Consider the following 19,563-nt stretch of genomic DNA (forward strand, 5'->3'; position numbering starts at 1 on the left):
TAAAGGGTGAGATTACGATCTTAGGAGAATGTGCCGTTGGCTATAAACGCACAACGCAGGTCCTAAGGTAAATTCTATAGCTGCATTTACTGGAAGAGAAGCAAGAAAATGGTTTTGTGGTAGAGGAGGTGTCAGATAGTACAGTTTACGTGATCTATCTGTGTTGTTACGCAGAGTACAGCTGTGTTTCACATTGAGTAATACGGAAAACTTCAAGTGCGTAATTGAGAATCACTGGTATTCATGACTGTTTGCAAGGAAGGAATACACATTAATCAAGATAAGCACGGCACACAAACACACATTAAGGCCAATTTACAAACACACACAGGGATCTGGGTGCATTTTTTATTCATTCCTCTGTGACAGGCTGGGCTAAGGCGGCAGATGTGTGACAAACAGGCACGCTTTCTAATGAGGATGGATGGGAAAGCATGTTGGATCAAGCAAAAATACAGAAGACTAATGAAGGCTGACATCAGCAAAATCAAACCTGTGTGGTAGTTTTCTTTTTTTTTCTATTTCTAACCTACATTGCAGGTTATTAAACAGGATGTCCTTAAAACCCTCCTCCTCTGCATTTATCCTAATACCATTGTAGACTAACCGCAAATTCTCTGCCTGTCCTTCAGTCCTCCCTACAAAAAGGAACAGGACATTTTTTTTGCCACTTTTTTGTGATTTTCTGTGTTTCTTCTAGCTGCTAAGTTAAAATACTAAAATACTTGAAAGTATTAATTTCAGCTAAGACCAAAGGCTCTGCTGAAAGGAGCGAAAACAGGCAGCAATGCATACTTTTTTCCAGAGAGAGCAATAAAGTTTACCTTTCCCCATGAAGAGATGCTCATTTGGGTAACCAGAATTAGCATGAGTCAAGCTGTGAGTTAACTGAAACCAAACAGTGATCTTTGTTTAAACCTAACCAAGTAGTTGTGGTACCCAAACCTGAACAAATGGCAACTGAACACAAACAGCAAACCAAAATGGAACATGTAAAAATAAAACCAGAGAAAGTGTAAAAACATTGGTACCAAGAGACTTGAACTGGGGTTGTCTGAGCGACACGCAACCGCCACCACCACATCCTGCTTGTTCTTTTTTGTGGACTGTTGACTGGAAGCACCACAGTTCCCCTCTGAGAACACAAATGTATAAACATTGGGACTATTTCACAAACTGCCTGGATAAACTTTAGTCAAGGCTTCACTAACTGCCATCAGATAATTATATGTGTGTCCATGAAAACAAATCAATGGACAAAAAAATCTAAATAGTCCAAAAGTCTTGTGCCACCCTTCATTTTGTCATATTTTGCTTCCAGGGAGCCAGGCTTTCTTGTAATTTTTAAAAAGTGGTCTTGAGCAACACTTTTCCAGGCTTTCTGAAGGTCTTTTAGAGTTTTCCACAGTTTACACGAGCATACTAATAGATTTTTGCAACAGCAAGGTGATTCCCAAACAGCTATTAGCCAAAAACTTAGCATATGTCCGCATGGTGTGCAGTCTGTACTTAAAAATCTGAAGAAATTTGACTGGACTGAAGTAGAGGACAAAAGAAGAAGTGGCAGATTTAAAGCACATTTATCTAAATCAGATGAATAGTATTTAAAAGTCATGTCTTTAAGAGATCTAACTGATCTAACTACTATTTGCTGAAGGCTTATCAGAGTAGGTCTCAGTGGAAGAGTGGCTGTCAGGAAGAAAAGCAGAGAAAGGTGTGCCAAATTACAAAAGATCTGGATTGAAACTCAAATCTGTGGCAACACCAGGTGTTATGGAGAAATTAATCAATAAATGAATAAATTTGACACTTTTGGTTCCAATCATTGGCAACATGTACAATGTACAGTGTGTGATAATCTCCAGAAAGGAACAAAAACAGCCAGAATCCAAAAAAAGAGTGTTTAATGTTCTTCGAGAAGACTGGAGAACTAATCCTAAAGGCCACTTAAAAAATCGCAAATAATTACAAAAAATGATTGCTGAAGAATTCAGGCTGTGTTGAAGAAAAAAGGTGTTGAATTAAAGCTGGCCAGAACGTGTACTCTATACTGCCTTATATGCTGTATTTCTATTTATGGTTGCATGTGTTTCAACAAATCACTGCATCTATTTCCCATTTTGCTAGCAAAATCAAATGAAATCAACTGATGGTGGGTTGAGACTTTTGGACAGTGCCGTATTTCCAAATACAAATACAGCTGTTGGAGGAAAATTCAAGTGTAGCTCAGAGTCTGGGAAATTCAACTTTTCATTTGTAAGAGGATGGCTATGTCATTTCCTCTTTTAAAAGTTACTACTGGAGTTGCTGCCAAGCGAAAGATTAACCTTGCCCTCCTGTTTCCAAGAAGACAGTAGTAGCACAAAGCAGCTAGTGTTAAATAATAAAGCAGGCACTTCTACTTAGGAGCATGTGGACGCATTTTAACTTAGTTAATCTAGGTTAGAAAAATGTGGGGCGTTTTCTTGTCAGCCTATCCATTAAACCTTTTCCCTCCTTTCTTTCTCAAGTCATATTTTCATGTTTGGGCATCTTTGACTTCTTTGTTTTTAATGTATCATCAATGCATAACACATGTATACATTTTCTGCTGTATAACAGATCATTACAAATGCCATGGATTTGGGGCCTGTCCAATTCAAATACAAAGGGAAATAAACCAGTGGTGTTGAGACAGACACGAGACTTTGCTCTGCTGATTTATTTCTGCTGCTGTTTGCTTCAGAAACGACAGCACTGACAGCACTTTGCCGAGCAAGTTCTGTAAGAGACGGGGGGGAAAAAGAGCTCCTCAGCAGAGATGGGTTTTAAGTAGTTTCATAAAAGCAGCTGGAGAAATGCATCATGGGTGCTCAGTGGGTTAAGAAGCAAATCGTGTATCTGCAATGTTAAATTCATGAAAGAATAATGGAGCTGGATTCAGGAATAAATCAGATCTCTAGAGTGCAACTTTTACCCAGGCTGCTGCTGAAACACAAGGAAGGATGACAGTCTGACCTGTCCTAATTAAAGCATAAATAATGAAAGACTTGCATCTTTCGTGCATTGTTTGAAATTAATAAATGTTTTAATTCAGAGGTAGACGCTTTGAGAACTTGAATTCCTTATTAAAGCAGCGAGTCGGTGACGCACAAATATTCAGAGGAAAATGTGGCAGCCCTTACAAGAGGACGCACTTGATCTTGGAGAAGTGAGCAGCCTGCATGTACTCGGCGCAGATGAACCAGACTTGAGCAAAAACTCACCCGCATAACCTCTCATAACCTCTTGCCTAACTCCATTTCACCCATGCACAGTTTTACAGCAGCAGCAGGCGTGATTAGACCAGGATGCATTTGGCTGAGCCCAGCTGTGGAGAGCCAGCCAGTGGATGAAGAATATCAGTCTCTCATCCCGCTAAATGAAAACTAAATGAAAGGCTCTCAGATGGTGTGAGAGTTGCATAAGGAGGCACCGAGCGAGGTCCCGGGATAAGCTGATTACGTGGCAGACTCATATTCATTTCCACAACCAATCCGAGTTGAGCGACAAGGCTTAGAGAGCCCCGCTCCCCGTTACTATTGCACCCACTCCACTCCTCTCCTCTCTTAATACATATCTTTTTCTATTTTGTTGTTGTTGTTGTATGTGGCGAGTGTTTATCTGTGTGTTTGTGTGTGTGTGCTGCAAATGATCCCACATGCTTCTCTGACCGCAGGCGTCAAAGGCAACTGCTAAATCTGCTTCAGATAGTTGTGGTTACAATGCCACTAACAAAATGTACACACACGGTTGCTCATACATGTTCATGCACTTACACACACACAACCAAAGCACTATACTTGAAACGGCTTAGCCGAATGTAAAGTAGACACTGAGGCTTAGCAGCTGTGAAAGTGAAAGTGACAGGACAGCTGGGGATGTTATCCAATTGTAAGCATTTGTCCTGTTTGTTATTTTGTGTGCGTTTGTGTGGTTAGTTCAACAGTAGCGGTGCTGTCAGGAGGTCAGAGCTGGCTTCAGAGGAGAAAAGGTGGCAGTTTAATAAAGTGTCGAAGCTCAGCGTGACTTAGCAATAGTTGTTTTTCACCACGTGATGAGTGAGGGGTTGATGAGAGAGGCGGCGAGCAGAAACGATCTTCAACAGGTGGCAACGCTTGGTCTGCCTTTTTCTCTCAGTATATGTCTAAGCCCACGTGCCTCGCTATGTGTGTATGTGTAACACAGCGTCTGTTATTGTACAGCTAATCCTCCACAGAGGCCACAGCATATAAACAGAACAACTGTGCTCACCATGTGACATGCTCAGAGGACCAAGGAAACACCAGCGCTTCCTGGTTTACTTTTAAACGTTTGGGAAACAATGCCTCCATTTTGAACAGAAGAAGCAATTTGTCCTCTTCAGCAGCTGCTCTCCTAACATTTTGCACGTGTACTGATCAGTATATAAAAGTGACTTTAATTCAATTCAGTTTTATTGTGTAATGCCAAATCACAACAGCTATCGCCTCAGGGCAGTTTACATTGTCATGCAAAGACCCTACAATAACACAGATAAAAGGCCAACAATCAAATGATCCCATTTGAGCAAGCACTTGGCGATAGTGGGAAGGAAAAACTCCTTTTTAACAGGAAGAAACATCTGACTGAATCAGGCTCAGGGAGGGGCGGGTATCTGTGGCGACCAGTAGCCAGATCTCTGGCTCTCTGTGGAAGAGAGCCAGAGATTAAATTCCGTAGAATCCGTACATGCCTTACTTTTGTTAATTCCCTTAAATTAAAGCTAAAAATCTCCGCTTAGCTCACAGTTAACAAAAGTAGGGTCATTGACCACATACAGTATTTACAGACATTTGACCAGGTACACCTTGCTAGAACTGGACTGGATTCCTTTTTGCCTTCAGAATTACTTTAATTTTTCATTGCATTGATTCAACAATAAGCTGGAAATATTTTGTAATTTCTCAAATATTTATTTAGAAATTCTGGACCATATTGAGATGACAGCTGCAGTTTCTTCACCTGCACATCCATAATTACAATCTCCCGTTCCAGTATAATGGACTGAGATCAGCTGACTGTAGAGATTGTTTGTGTACAGTGAACTCACCATCATGTTCAAGAAAGAAGAAGTCGTACTTATACAGCACCTTTCTACACAGCACTCAAAGCACTTTCTACTACAAGTCTCAGTTGTCCAATCAAACACACACAGTCATATAGTGCTTTTATCTACACCTAAGCACTTTTTAAAAATGTATCATTTACAGACAAACTCCAATGACTGCATTACAGGCAACTCATGTTCACTATCTCGCCAAAGTATTTTGGCACAAGAAGTGGAGGAGCTGAGAATGGATCTACCAACCTTTTGATTGATAAATGATCCCATCTGCCACCTCAGCAACAATAATCTAGGTAGGTTTTAGCATTTAGAAGCAACTGAACTGGTACTACAGGGCCCAAAGTGGGCCAAGAAAATATCCTCCATGCACTATACCACCACTAGCATCCCAAATTTGACCAATATCTTCAGGTCTCTTGGTGAGCCTACGTGGAGTGTAGATTCAGTTTCCTGTGCTTAGCTGACAGGAGGGGGACCCGGTGTGGTCTTCTGCCGTTGCAGCCCATCTGCTTCAAGGTTCGATATGTTATGCTCTTCTGCATACTGTTACTGTTGCTTTCCCATCAGCTCAAAGCAGCCTGGCCATTCACCTTTGACCTTAGCCATCAACAGGCATTTTTGCACGTAGATACTCTAGTAAGGAGCAGTGCTATCATCCCTCAAATCGTCTCCAACACATGGTTGGTTTCATTTTAGTAGATGCATTTCCTCTTGCTCACAAGAACGTAGTTACGCTACAGCTGTAACCACAGTATATCCTGTTTAGTGAACGAACAAAGAAAACAGAGTAGATCAGAAAAGAAAAAGGGAAAGTTAATTAGGAAATGTCTGTCGCACAGATTAAGATTGTAAAAAAACAGAGTATTAAAAACATTTTATCAGAGGGCAATAATAAACTTCTGGTTTATTGTAAAGGAAAATTTAGATGCATTCAAACTTGGGTCTTATTCAGCCTTTAGTTTGACATTAATGATATTAATGGCTGAGATCAGAGCATGTGTGATTACTACATAGCCAATATTTTGGCAGTTGTTTTGCATGATGGGCTTGGACTTTTTTCAGAATTGCATTTCATGTCATCTGCATACATTTTGCAAAGAAACCCCAAAAACCAAAACCAAAACAAAATAAAGCACAAATCAAAAAAGCACAGATCAAAAATGCTGAAGAACTGGTTGTTGTGACTATATTCTCAGTATGAAAAGCAGGTTGTGTAAAACTGTATTTTCCTCATCATATAGTGGTTGAATTATTCAGTCCGCCTTATTGTTATGATAATTGAAGCTCTCGCTGTCACTTTTCTGATGCCCTAAATTCAAATTCCTCCGCATCATCTCTACTTGTTGAATAAATATTTAGGCCCACTCTGATTACGGTGCAGAGAAAATACTTTTTCCTTCCCTTTTTCAAGGTGTTTTCACAGCAGCTGACATAGTGTATGTGTTTTCTATTTGTAACCTGCCATGGAGCTAGCTTATTATCAGAGGAGTGACCACAGTGTCACAGTAACTGCCCTTATCCCCACATTCAAATCAAATCAAATCAAATCAAATCAAATCAAATCAAATCACTTTTTATTGTCACATCACATGTGCAGGCACACTGGCACAGCACATGTGAGTGAAATTCTTGTGTGCGAGCCCCACAAGCAACAGAGATGTGCAAACACAACAACACAAACGAGCAAAAACATTCACGTTCACCTTTCCATCTATTACCATTGCCCTGGTCTTGTTCCATGCCATCTGTGTCCATAGCAACTGGACAGAATAGGTTACTTATTATAGGACAGGGGCTCAGCTGCCAGGTAGTTTACAATGAGATTTGTCATATCCTCTTCCAAACAGGTCAACAGCACATGAGGTACAGAAGGTCGGAGGTAAGAGCTGTCTGTTTCAGAGTGTGAAACCTTTTCCACTGTTCGAATTTAGGAATATATGAATTCCAATAAGAATTTTTTTATTGATTTTATTGATCTCATGATCTCAGTTTAATCAGAGCCTATTATTTCCAACTATTACTCTATTGTTCCAAAATAAAGAACAATATTAACTAAGGTACTGACTAAGCATCATAACTGTTATTCTACAGAGAGGTCTATAAATCAATAGCGATATGATATTTAACATAAACTATTTTGTCACACAAACAAACGGAGAGTAAAGAATCATGGATATAGGCAAATCTGCCCAGTGTAGTAGTTTTTTTAAACAACAAGCAATGCAGTGTATGGAGTATGCAGTAAATACTTACCTGAGATAAAGTACCTCATAGTTAACAAGAGAGCTGAATGCTAATGATATAATGTTAATTATTTTTGTACCAAGTGTTTTAATAGCTTGTAGTGCTGAATATCAATGTGTTACTCACTACATATGCCTAAAATAATTTAGTGCTGAGAACAGCTAGTATCAAGTTAAAAAAGGCACACCAGTTCACCATAACAACAAGTTATGGATTTAAAGGGAAATATATCTTAATGATTTCCAGCTCTTCTCGACATTTAGTCAATATCTTCATAAGCCATTTTATTAGGTGCAAGTAGTTAGTATTTGTCCCTTTTTTGCCTTCAGAGTTGCAGTAATTCTACACGGCATAGCAAGTTAACAAAGTCCGACATCGGGTGGGCTGTCCCGGGCTCTGTGGGGCCAGGCGGCGCTGCTGTACTGGGCCCCGGTCCGGATGGGCCTGGGCCCCCTTTCCCTGGTGGGTTGCAGAGTATGGGGGTGCCCACTGGGGTCAGCGTGGGAGCTGGTCCCAGGGAGGGGTCACTTGCCCCTCCCTCCCTTCCCTCCCCATCTCCAGCTGCCTCCCTCTTCCCGCTCCACCACAATCACTCACACATGCAGGGCCTTGGGGTAAAGGTGTGTCACCAGGGTGCTGGGTGCAGTTTCCCCCTCCAGGGGCAAGGGTACCTAGACCCGGGGCTTAGAATACGCGTGGGGAGTGTGATTGTGTGTACAGTGTCTCTTTATGTCTGTCTCCACGTTGGGTGAGTGCTGAGTAATTGCATATGAGAGCATGAGGGTGGGAATGGATGTTTGTATCTGTGTGTGGCTGTATGTCTGTGTCCATATGTCAGGTCGGGTATCAGACGTCACCTCTCTGGGGACATCTCAGGCCCTCCAAGGTATGGAGGCCTATCTCCCCCTACCACCACTTCCCCTGCCGGTGGCAGACGCCCTCAGACATCGGTGCGTTGGTGGTTTTTTGTGTCCGGGGATGGGCGTCCAGGTACACACCGGCTCACTCCTTGGTGGCTGCTTATCGGGGCCTGGAGCCTGGGGCTCGCTCGGGCCACTCCGGGGGTGGGGTGCCCTCGGCCTCTCGGCCTGGGGCTCGGTCACTCTGGCACTCTTGGGGGTAACGAGTGCCACTCATGGGGTATTTTCTCTTTTTCATTCCAGTTTCTGAAATACTCAGACTAGCTAATCTGGCAACAACAACCATGCAAAATTCATAGTCACTTTAATCACCTATTCTGATGCATGCTTTGAACTTCAGCTGGTCTTCTTGGCCATCGCTACAAACCTAAATCTGTTGAGTTGCTCATTATTAGATGTTTGTGTTAACAAGCAATTGAACAGCTGTTTATAACAAAGTGGCTGGTAAGTGTAAAAAATCAAATTGTTCTTTTAATTTGTATCTGACTTTCAATTCTCTTTCAATCAAAGACAACTGTGTTTTTAATTTCATGAAACCCAACATGGTTTTGTACATATATAATACTTCTCTACTGTTGCTCAGCATTCAGTGCTTTTCCCCCCACCCCAATATATATATTCATAAAGTATTACTTTATCATTTATTCTATTAACAAAACAGCCATTATTTAGATGATATAAATCATTTGCCAAACACTACTCATATTCTCATGTGTCCAAAATATAGATAACACTACAAACGTGTGTTTTGTTCGAAACACGTCAGTTGGGTGTCTCTTTGGAAAATTCACAGACTCACAGAGAGCGAGTGAGAGAAGTGAAGGAAGAAGGGAAGTCTTTTGGTAGCAGCTGCGGGTGCAGATTGAGAGATAGCGTTGCAGATTGTCAAATTCCTCGTCTCTGCCCCTCTGTCCTCTGAAGCACATCCGTGTGGAAGCAAGCAGACTGGGACCTCAACAATGGAGGACATTCAGTCAGCTCAGATAAACTCTTCTCCTGTTCCCATTCCGTACCACCATCACTGCTCTTATCTCACTCCCTTGCCTCTCACTCCTCCTTCACTCTCCAACAGTACAATAACTTTTCTTCACTTCCCTGAACCTCCAAATCTCACCACCAGCTTGTTAGTGTCCCCGCAGTTCCTCCTCTTCCCCTGATAAACTACGGGCTGCTCTCCCCTTCACCGCAGCCCACCCTGTCATCACCCCAGTTGTTAACCTGGACCGTGACGATATTAACAGATGTGACATGTTGCAGCAGTGCTCATTGTGCGGTGCTCAGCATTTTCATTTCTTACACTGCTGTCTCCAAAAGTTGGTTCTGTTCATCTGGACGTAGCGTTTTGTGGGAGAAACGTTTCGTCACTCATCCAAGTGACTTCTTCAGTCTCCTGGATAATTGAGAATGCATCAAGACGTTACACTGCTGTCATCTTTCTGAGTTAGAATTTTATTTTAGCCACTTTAACTTTGCCTTGTTTCCTTGCACTGAAAGCACAAATATGGAGTATTATATTGGCTATAGTCATTTTACAAATGGGTTTACTCAGTGCTAGAGTTTTCTGAGGCGAAAGCTCTTCTCGTTTAAAGATGCACAACCCCTCTGTAGACATTTTGCTTTCAAAAATTAAAAGATTGAAAATTAGTCCTAAAAGGGGAAAGAATAAATAGTCAGTGTGTGACCAGAAAATACAAATTTTAATCATGTCTGCTTAGAACAACATAATATATCAACTTGTTACTGCAAAATTAAAATTGTATTGCTAAAGGCAAACAAATGAAAAGAGGTATCCCATCCTGCCAAACTCATGGATACAAATATACTACGGCCAGTTTGCACAGAAAGAAACAGAAATAAAATAGTCAAAACTAATTATTTTCAATGTCATCTATCCACCCACCCATCTATCAGTCCACCCATTTCTAAAGCAATTTATCCCCCCGCATGGTAACTGAATCTGCTGTCTCTTATATCAATTGAGAGATAATAGGTTGGAGAGCAGGACAAGCATACTCTTCATTTTAAAATGAACCACGGTTACCAAATAAACTAAACAGTCCAAATATTGCATTCAGTTGTAACAATGTGTCTAACTTTTCATACAAATAGATGAAAAGCTTGGTCATGACTCTCTATGTGAAACTGAAAGTCTGAGGATAAATCGATCTCTTCTCACGACTGACCACAATCGCCCCTCTTTTATTCATTTGAAAACATACTGTATTTCATTTTTAAATATGTATACATATTGAATATTGACTGTCACACAGCAGCAAGCTTTAGGACACGGACGATGTCTTGGCCCTGTTCTGTCAGAGCACTTAAAAGCAACCAATGAGGAAGCTTGTAGCTCCATTACCAAAATGCTGGATTACATGTATCAGTGTCAAAACTGCAATGAGCCGAATCCTCCCCATAATGAACGCATTAATCCACCCCTCCACTCTCACGTCCTCTGTCTCTGTGTTAGCAGTGATAAACCTGCAGAAACAGATAGAACAGAACCCCCTGCCTACTCTGAATTTATTCAGAGGATGTTTTGTATAGATCACAACTGATTTTTCCCTCAGGTTTGACTTATTTAACATTTGAATTTGTGCAGCACGGAAACAAAATCCTCCTGATAGTCATGCCTATAGGTTAACAGTCATGTTATCATGAAGGGTGACTTGGTTTTGTAGCTGCAGGTTGTGGAAGTTGAACTGCGACAAAAAGAGGAACAGATTTATGGAGAGTTTTTTCCCCAATGGAATATCTATAAAATTCCATTTTGATAACATACTTTTCGACTTATTACATATATGTATATATGTATATATATACATATATACATATATACCAAGCTTTAGTTCATGGTGCCCTGCTAGGCTCAGCTACATGGTCTTGCCCTCCTTTCAGCCAGCTACACGCAGGAGAGGCCATAGGGGTTTGGACTGGGTAGAAGTCAGGTGTGGAGAGCCTGGCAGGCCCATAAAAAAACAAACACCCAGCACGCCCCTGCGGGCGGTTTATCCTTCAAGCTCGGGTCCTCTACCAGAGGCCTGGGAGCTTGAGGGTCCTGCGCAGTATCTTAGCTGTTCCCAGGACTGCGCTCTTCTGGACAGAGATCTCCGATGTTGTTCCCGGGATCTGCTGGAGCCACTCGCCTAGCTTGGGAGTCACCGCACCTAGTGCTCCGATTACCACGGGGACCACCGTTACCTTCACCCTCCACATCCTCTCGAGCTCTTCTCTGAGCCCTTGGTATTTCTCCAGCTTCTCGTGTTCCTTCTTCCTGATATTGCTGTCATTCGGAACCGCTACATCGATCACTACGGCCGTCTTCTTCTGTTTGTCTACCACCACTATGTCCGGTTGGTTAGCCACCACCATTTTGTCCGTCTGTATCTGGAAGTCCCACAGGATCTTAGCTCGGTCATTCTCCACCACCCTTGGGGGCATCTCCCATTTTGACCTCGGGACTTCCAGGTTGTACTCGGCACAGATGTTCCTGTACACTATGCCGGCCACTTGGTTATGGCGTTCCATGTATGCCTTGCCTGCTAGCATCTTGCACCCTGCTGTTATGTGCTGGATTGTCTCTGGGGCATCTTTACACAGCCTGCACCTGGGGTCTTGCCTGGTGTGATAGACCCCAGCCTCTATGGATCTTGTGCTCAGAGCTTGTTCTTGTGCTGCCATGATTAGTGCCTCTGTGCTGTCTTTCAGTCCAGCTTTGTCCAGCCACTGGTAGGATTTCTGGATATCAGCCACCTCCTCTATCTGCCGGTGGTACATACCGTGCAGGGGCCTGTCCTTCCATGATGGTTCCTCGTCTCCCTCCTCTTTCTTGGGTTTCTGCTGCCTGAGGTATTCACTGAGCACTCGGTCAGTTGGGGCCATCTTCCCAATGTATTCTTGGATGTTCCTTGTCTCCTTGACTGTGGTGCTGACACTCACCAGTCCCCGGCCCCCTTCCTTCCGCTTAGCGTACAGCCTCAGGGTGCTGGACTTGGGGTGAAACCCTCCATGCATGGTAAGGAGCTTTCTTGTCTTGATGTCAGTGGCTTCTATCTCCTCCTTTGGCCAGCCTATTACCCCAGCAGGGTACCTGATCACGGGCAGGGCGTACGTGTTGATGGCCCGGATCTTGTTCTTACCATTCAGCTGACTCCTCAGGACTTGCCTGACCCTCTGCAGGTACTTGGTGGTTGCAGCTTTTCTAGCGGCCTCTTCATGGTTCCCATTCGCCTGCGGGATCCCCAGGTACTTGTAACTGTCCTCTATGTCTGCAATGTTGCCTTCTGGTAGTTCAATCCCCTCAGTTCTGACTACCTTCCCTCTCTTTGTTACCATCCGACTACACTTCTCCAGTCCGAACGACATTCCAATGTCATTGCTGTATAGCCTGGTAGTGTGGATCAGTGAATCGATGTCTCGTTCACTCTTGGCATACAGCTTGATGTCATCCATGTACAGGAGGTGGCTGACAACTGCTCCGTTCCGTAGTCGGTATCCGTAGCCGGTATCCGTAGCCAGCCTTGTTAATGATCTCACTGAGGGGGTTCAGGCCTATGCAGAACAGCAGTGGGGACAGAGCATCTCCTTGGTAGATCCCGCACTTGATGGTGACTTGTGCTATGGGCTTGGAGTTGGCCTCTAGTGTTGTACGCCACATCCCCATTGAGTTCCTGATGAAGGCTCTTAGGGTCCCATTGATCTTGTACAATTCTAGGCATTCCAGTATCCAGCTGTGGGGCATTGAGTCATAGGCCTTCTTGTAATCAATCCAGGCAGTGCACAGGTTGGTCAGTCTGGTCTTGCAGTCTCGGCTGACTGTTCTGTCTACCAGTAGCTGGTGTTTTGCGCCTCTGGTATTCTTGCCAATTCCTTTCTGTGTCCCGCTCATGTATTGACCCATGTGCCTGTTCATCTTAGCCGATATGATGCCTGACAGGAGCTTCCATGTAGTACTGAGGCAGGTTATTGGTCGGTAGTTGGAGGGGACCGGTCCCTTCTTGGGGTCCTTGGGGATCAGGACCGTCCGACCTTCGGTTAGCCATTCTGGGTGTCTCTCGTTAACTAGCAGCTGGTTCATTTGTGCTGCCAGGTGCTCGTGGAGTGCAGTCAGCTTCTTTAGCCAGTAGGCGTGAACCATGTCGGGCCCTGGTGCTGTCCAACTCTTCATACTGGAGACCCTTTCTTGGATATCTGCCACTGTGATGGTTACTGGACCCTGTTCAGGGAGGTCACTGTGGTCTGCCCTCAGATCCACTAGCCACTGAGCATTGCCGTTATGGGTTGCGTCCTTCTCCCATATGCCCTTCCAGTATTGCTCCGTCTCCAGCCTTGGTGGTGCTGTTCTCTTATTGTTCCCTTGCCACTGAGAGTACACCTTTGCTGGTTCTGTGGAGAACAGCTGGTTTATTCTCCTGCCTTCTATCTCTCTGGTGTACCTCCTCAAGCCAAGGCTGTGAGTCTTTGCTTGGCAGTTTCCAAGGCCTCAGGTATGGACAGCTTGCTGTATTTCTTAGGCACCTTATTTGTCGCACCTTTCTGCAACTCCGTTAGTTGGCTAACCTCCCTCCGTGCTACTTTGATCTTGTCCTCTAGCCTCCTTCTCCACGGAGGGTACTGCCCCTTGTGGCTGTTCAACTTGTAGCCAAGCATCTCACTGATCACTGATCAGCTTGTTAGTGTCGGTAATCGTGGTTGTAGGTATTGTCCGTAGTGCTGCATTAACATCATCTAGCAGACCTTCTGAGGGTACTTCACGTAATCTTGGTAACTGGCTACGGGGGATCCAGGTTTCAAGCTTGGCCATGATCCTATTTTTCAGGTCAGTTCCTCTCGCACTCAACGGTCCTTCTCCTATCGCTATGTACCCAATCTCGGGTGGGGGTGATGATATCTCCCCCCTGACCTGGCATCCTGACTCCTCCTTGCCGTAGCATTTGTGTTGTACCTCGTCAATCTCTAGCTGTGAGAGCAGTCCCTTCTTTCGAATGTTGGAACACTGAGCTACTAGTTGTTTCGCCGTCATTGTGGATGTTGGGTATCGAAGAATCCATAGGTCCATCATCCTATTCATGTAGCCCCTGCCGCCGGGATATATATATATATATATATATATATATATATATATATATATATATATATATATATATATATATATGTGTGTGTGTATATATATATATATATATATATATATATATATATATATATATATATGTATGCCAGGCTCTCCACACCTGACTTCTACCCAGTCCAAACCCCTATGGCCTCTCCTGTGTGTAGCTGGCTGAAAGGAGGGCAAGACCATGTAGCTGAGCCTAGCAGGGCACCATGAACTAAAGCTTGGTTCAAGGTTGGCCTGGTGGTAAGATGGTCCCCTGGCCTTCTCCTCATTGATTTAGAGGATTTCTAAATTGCTCCTGGGATCATTCCAGTGGACAAGGGTGCAGAGGGTCTAAAGAAACATAACATCCTGCAAACTGTTCAAAGACTGGTGTGGCATCGGTGGTAATGCAGAAATTAAATTATCAGTTGTGGTGACAGAGAGCTCAGGATGAAAGTGAAGTTGTCAAATTCCCAGTCAGTCTCACTCCTACCCTCATGCATGGTCTCAAGCTTTGGGTAGTGACTGACAGAAGAGGCACAAGCAGTGGAATGAGCTTCCTACATAGGATTGTGCTCAGATCAAAGATAGGGTGACAGTGATTTAGAGTAAAGCCACTTCTCCTCTACACTGAAAGAAGGAAGTTGATGTGGTTTGAGGATTCAACTAAGTTGCCTCCCGGGTGTGTCATAGGAGATGTTTTTTGGTCATGTCCTAGAAGGTGGCATCCCCAGGATAGTCTCAGAACACACTGGGAAGATTCTATCTCATGGGTGGCTTGGAAATACGTAAGTGTCTCTGAGAGCTGGAGGAGATGACTGGATAGAGAGAGGTCTGGGCTTCTGTACTTAGCCTGCTGCCCCTGGAACCTGCAGCTGGGTAAAGGACAGAAAACAGACAGACAGTATTTATATTCCATGCACTGGTTAAATGAATTCTGAGAAGGAAAATAACTGAGTGATAGGTGAACTAATAGATGTGAATTTGAATTTAATGTGCATTTCATGTTAACTTATTTTGAATTAATAATTCAGTGTTGAAGTTAAATAGATTTTTGTTATGTAGCAAAATATTTTATTATAATTAAAACTGAAATGGTTTATAATTATCAAGCTGCCACATTTTACAAGCTATACAAGATCAGAGTATAAATACAAGAGAAATTTCCATCATCCTTACATGTGAGAGCAGGTGTAGTTTAAATAGGCATAGACGCACAATGAAAAAAAAGCTGAAAACAACCTCATAAATATGCATTTTATCAAAACATGTTATAATGCACATCGCCTTTCGGGCATATTTCTCCTCTAATCATTTATAGCATTAATATTCCTCTTCTTCAATCAGCAGCTATTAGTGCAGAAGCCTTATGCTTAATTCTGTGCTCTCCATTCACAGATGGAGAATAACTCAACAGCACAGACGTTTTTCTGCAGGTAAATAGAGAAATGTTAAGGCAATATCTATATATTAGATACATATTATATATAGGAATATATTCCTGGACTATATAGACTGTGGAAGCAATTAAACTACTCCTTTAGGCTCATCTGGCATGCAAAGGCCGTTCTCTACCTGACGTTGATGACCAAACCTGTTTCTTATTAGTTGTGTTCTTTGTCTCAAACAATATCAATAACATTCACCCAAAATAACAGTCATCAGTGAAAAGTGCATTTAAAACACAACTGTAATGTAATTCTTTCACAAGACATTCCTTCTATGACATTTGATGATGGCAGAGACAAAAAGCCCCTATAGATGTCCAGCTGGATTAAGATCATATGACTTAGATCGTTTTCATCCTCATCACATCGTTCCTGTGCTCTGTGGACGGAGACGTCGTCATCTAGGAAGACTCCAATCTATTCAGCATGGAAACTTTATTGAATGTGATCACTCAGAACATCAGATGGCATGGTGAACCCAAACCATGCCAGAAAAACAGCAGACCACCCTATCCCCTCGCTGAAGGGGCCATAGGTTCATGCTTTAATTCTTAACTCATTTGTATTTAAAATGTTAGTGACAATATTTACCAAATTCATCATCTAGGTTTAGCATGTTAGCATGCTAATTAGCATTAAAGTACAGCTAGGGCTGTAAAGAACATAAAGTATTGGTAACATTTAGCTTCGCTGTTAGAAGGAGCTCTCAAGATATCTGTTCATCAGTGTTAATAAACTTAATAAACACATACATGACCATCAAGCTAAATTAACAATGCAGGCTATGGCATATGGATCTGGTTGGGGATAGCAAATTGTCGGGAAACCAGAAATGTCAGGTTGTTCTGTGACTAGGTTGCTGGAAAGCGTATTTCAAATGATTGATGTTATGCTTAATTTTGTAGCTACAATGACCCAATCAAAACTGTGCTGTGATGGTGGTGATGAAAAGAAGAAAGTCAGGAAATTATTCTATTAAATCCAAATTGGTCCTTGACTGTCTGAATCAAAGTGTATTACATGGCAATTCAACTGGCAGTTTTAAGTCACATAAACTAACGGGTCTCAAACATACTGTCAAGTGCTTGTTAAAGTGTTCGATCTCATGCCTGTAAATCATAGGAAAAGCCTGTATGGCCGTGCTGCTTCACCCTGAATACTTCTATAGGGATCATCATGTAATGACAGCACCTCTCTTAACCAGTGCATAGATCTAACACTCCCCCTCCTTTTCCTCCTTTTAATCCTTTCATCTTTTCTTCTCCTCTGCTCATCTGACTCTGATCTGCCTTGTTTATCTTTTTCAGGGACTCGTTGAGCGATGTGGTCCTTTTGTGGAATGGATAGATCTAAAGATAAAAGACAAGTTTAAAATGCCGGTGACTCAGCCGGGGTGTTGTCAAATAAATTGGGACGACACCTCTTTGGTCCCAGCAGATGCTACGTGCTTCGTTATGGCGAGCTCCGGTGAAGGTGTGGTGTTTCTTTCCTTACAAATCTCACAGTGATTTATGTAGCTTCTTCTTTACTCTCAGTCATCTGTCTTTTTTTTTTTTTCAAATCTCAGCCGCTCTTCCTTTAATCAGCCTTTGGTGTGCTTATTTGGAGTAAGTGATTGCTGGTAATGTGGTCTGGCAGTGAGAGGCCAGGGCCCGGGCCCTCATTGAAATCCATAGATTTTCTCACACTGCTATTGCTAGCTCTCTAGGTGTGAGTGATGATCTCCATATGCCCAGGCTAACCCAAATTCTCACCAATAAGGCTGTGTGTATTAGTCATGCCTGTGTACCATTATCACCATGTGTCAAGTGCACACCTGGTATGTGGTGGGTGTGCGTCTCCAAATACTTGCATGCTTAGGTATGTGTGACTGAGATGGTTAGTGTTCCAGTATACATGTGTGTATGTGCCCTGTAAGGCTACAAGACCTGGAGCCTCATACATCACCGCCTCACCTTCTTAGTTATGTTAGCTTTTTGCCACAGCTGCTCACCGCTGGCTGTTTACACTGACCCTGCTGCATGTCAAGACAGCAATTCTTGCCACACACAACAGCTGTAAATGTCACAAACTGCTCAGACAGAGGCGGCTTACAGGAAAAGCAAACAACACAGGCTTTAAAGATAAACACAGAAACTCAGCTTCTAGTTTAGTAGGTACACCTAGTGTAGGTAAACAATCCTGCAAAAAATGGTGCCTTCATGAATGGGTCTAATGTGTTAGTTCTTCTATCTTGTGGGGTTCCCCAGGGATCTATTTTGGGTCCCTGTTTTATTTATTAACTACATGCTACCCCTCAGGAAAATCCTGCTGAGACATGGCCTAGATTTTCACTGCTACATAGATGATACAGAACTCTATGAACCATTAAAGCCTGGCACTACCGATGTCTCAAATACTAGACGTTTTTCGTCTGAAGTTTTGGTAAATCCATTTCCTGTCTAAGATTCAATGACTCTAAACAGTCTATAGTTATGCAGTTGTGTTTCGTTCAGCTTAGAGACATATCCAAAATCTGCTCATTCCTGTCTCATTCCCAGAAAAGGTTATCAGTGTTTTTATTTCTTCCAGACTTGACTACTGTAATGCACTTTTCTCTGGCATCAGTCGCTGTAATTTACACAGACTACAGTTATCTCAAAATGCTGCTCCAGGCTTCCATAACACATTGAAAAAAATACCACAGTACACCAGTCCTTCCAGTCTATCATTGGCTGCCTGGTTTTAGAATGGATGTAAGATTTTATTGCTTGTTTTTAAATCTCTACAGGGTCAGGCTCCTGTTTTAATTCTAAGTGCTGTCTAATGTGAGCTTTCTGATATGGCTTCATAGTGGTTCCAAAGACTCGTCTGCTCATTAAAGGTGTCCAAGCCTTTACACCTCGCACCCCACGACTGTGCAAAAGGCCAATTAATGCCTTGTCGATGCTTTTATCTATTTTTCTTTTGTTGAATGTGTGGAATTGATTTTGTCGTTTTTTCTCCTTTGTTTTCACTAATTTGAAATTGCTTTTAATTCTGCAGACCTTTTTTATTTTTCAAATTTCCTTTTCAATTTTGAACTTGCTTTGAAAAGTGCTGTAAAAATAGGAAAAATACAAGTGAAGTAAAACATGTAAAAATCAGCTAAAACATTCACGTAAATACATTCAGGTTTCAGGGTCAAAACTGGCAAAGACGAGGGCTACAAAGGTGAATTCCTCAACCGCTATTGTTCCTTGGTCCTAGTCTCTCTGTACTGTCTATTATCTTTGTAATTGATGCTTTTTGGCCCCACTGCTTCTGAAAAATTAAAAATAAAGAAACATCTTCTTAATTTACTGTAACTAGAAGGCTAACTAGCTATCAAATCAAATCAGTTTTATTTATATAGCCCTTTTAAAAACAACAAGAACTGTACAATAGAATAAAATTCTATAAAATTTTAAAAAGACAGTAAAAGTAAGAGAAAAATAAGAATAAAAGGATGACAGACTCATACAGAATTAAAAGCCAAGGAGTAAAAATGGGTCTTTAGACGAGTTTTAAAAGTATCCGGTGTTGAAGAGGTCCTGATATGTAAAGGCAGTTTATTCCAAAGTTTCGGAGCAGTCTCAGCAAAAGCCCAATCTCCTCTGTGTTTTAATCTAGACCTAGGGACAAGCAGCATTTGGTCCACAGACCTCAGATCTCCCCGGATTATACCAATTTAAAAGATCAGAAAGATTAATAGGAGCTAGTCCATGCAATGATTTAAAAACAAGTGTCAAA

The 19,563-nt window shown here is 42.4% G+C and overlaps 1 protein-coding gene across 2 annotated transcripts in view; it reads left to right on the plus strand.

Annotated features, from left to right (window-relative positions):
- The first annotated feature begins 6,940 nt into the window (after nt 1-6,940).
- Nucleotides 6,941-19,563, plus strand: part of LOC146682776 (putative RNA-directed DNA polymerase from transposon X-element) — a 32,137-nt gene continuing 19,514 nt past the window's right edge. The window contains exons 1-2 of one of the 2 annotated variants that reach the window (XR_014917520.1): nt 6,941-6,983; nt 17,121-17,286. The gene's annotated coding sequence lies outside the window, so the exon portion shown is untranslated. The remainder of the gene's footprint in view (nt 6,984-17,120; nt 17,287-19,563) is intronic. The other variant, XR_014917521.1, reaches the window with a different exon arrangement.

The sequence above is a fragment of the Copadichromis virginalis genome, linkage group LG22 (genome assembly GCF_057382275.1).
Source record: "Copadichromis virginalis isolate Kocher_CV1m ecotype Utaka linkage group LG22, C_Virginalis_male_GT1.1, whole genome shotgun sequence".
In the NCBI taxonomy this organism is placed as follows: domain Eukaryota; kingdom Metazoa; phylum Chordata; class Actinopteri; order Cichliformes; family Cichlidae; genus Copadichromis; species Copadichromis virginalis.